Genomic DNA, 1,822 nt, shown 5'->3' on the forward strand with positions numbered 1-1,822 from the left:
AGGCTAAGAGATCAGAGAGAAGAGTCAAGCTGCAGCACACTTTACCTCCTTAGAGTCTCCATAGGGAAGAGAGCAAATTCCTGTTTGTCCTTGCTTACATAATGTTACTGCCAATCTATGTCACCTCCTGCCTGTCTGTACAGACCTCCAGACCTCTATGGTTAGCTAGTGGCAAGCTCCATTCTCTGACCCCAGACAGGCATTATTTGTGCAAGAAAGATATCACCACAGAAAGAGATACCTTAATGGAGGCGGCGATTATGGCCTTAATGAGAACTCTGGCACTAGGGAAATCTCCAGGGATCCCCAACGATGGCCCCAACTAAGAATCTTCGCAATAGTGGAGAGGCTACCTTAAATGCCCTTCACTTATAATGAGATTGATGACTACCTTAAATGCTGTCCTGGAGCCTTCACCCAGTAGCTGATGGAAGCAAATCAGAGATTCACAGCCAAACACTGTGTCAAACTCATGGAAACTGGTTGTAGAGGGAGACAGGAGTAATGGGCAAAGGTATCAAGACCATACTTTATGAATTTTTCCCTTGGCTATTATATAACATATTGACACAGGATAGGGCTATTTAACATCCCTTTAGGAAAAAATTTCCATTGATATATATATATATATTTTTTTTTTTTAGTTTGGGATATGACCTTTATTGAGTTTATCCACCAGAGTGGAAGTAATGTCTATACAAAACCAAATGTTTGTTACTATAACTTCTGCATCATAATTAAAATCCAAACAGTTTTTTAAAAACAGTCAACTCAATCAAAACCCACTACTTCAGAATCAATAGCTTCTTTGAAGCCACAGCAACACTTAAATATGGTTAAGACTCGAATGTAGAAATTTTGTTGGCTGGAAGGCTAATTAAGCCTCTAAACTTACTCAAATAGAATTACAAAAAGGCAAAATTGTGTTTTTCACAGAGATACAGTCCACTGGAATCACGGACACTGGACAGCAGTTAAAAATATTTAGATTCCTGAGATAATAAGGAATCCAGGCGTCCTTAGACAGTCTTCTGTTGCCCTTTCTTCCCAATCAGAAACTTGTGGACGTGTGGGATGACACCACCACCAGCAATTGTAGCCTTGATCAGGAAGTCCAATTCTTCATCCCCATAGCAAGCTGCAAGTGACAAGGAGTAATATGCTTTACCTTTAAGTCTTTTGATGCATTTTCTGCCAACTCTAGTACCTCTTCGGTGAGGTACTCCAGGATGGCTGTACTGTACACACCGGTGGTGGCGCCCACACGCCCATGGCTGGTTGTCCTAGATTTCAGGTGTAGATGAATATGGCCCCCAGGGAACTGCAAACCGGCTTGCTGAGAGTAGGAAACCGCCTTTGTCTTGGCCTTTCCGGAGTCTTTTCTAGGCTTACCACCAGCCATCTCGGACCATGCTGAAGATCGGACAAGAGAAGGAGAGAAGAGACCAGGTGGATGGACAGCTGAGATCCCGGCGCCCATTCCTCCTTTGTACCGTGATTGAAATTGCCTCCACTGATATTTTTAATAGGCTGGTAATTATAATTAGTATGCACTGTGTAGCTAAATTGTTCTCTATCATGTTCTTTTAAAGGGATAGTAAAGGAAGTTGTTTAAATAATCACTCCAATAGATCACTGATTTAGGAGGTCAATGCAATATGGAATATATTTATTCACATACGAGATGAGAGGACCGAAAGCGTGGCTGCTTCCAGATGAGGAGAAGAGAAGAGAACCTCCCTTTCTCTTTCACTTCCTTTTAACTTTATCTGTGCTAAATTTCCCTATTCCCACCCTTATAAGCAGATAGCTTTATGGGGCT

General features: G+C 41.8%; 1 pseudogene; it reads right to left on the reverse strand.

Moving 5' to 3' along the window:
• Positions 1–1,019: 1,019 nt before the first annotated feature.
• LOC101830624 lies at positions 1,020–1,402 on the reverse strand (annotated as a pseudogene).
• Between the last annotated feature and the right edge of the window lie 420 nt (positions 1,403–1,822).

The sequence above is a fragment of the Mesocricetus auratus genome, unplaced genomic scaffold (genome assembly GCF_017639785.1).
Source record: "Mesocricetus auratus isolate SY011 unplaced genomic scaffold, BCM_Maur_2.0 contig_11547_pilon_obj, whole genome shotgun sequence".
Lineage (NCBI taxonomy): Eukaryota > Metazoa > Chordata > Mammalia > Rodentia > Cricetidae > Mesocricetus > Mesocricetus auratus.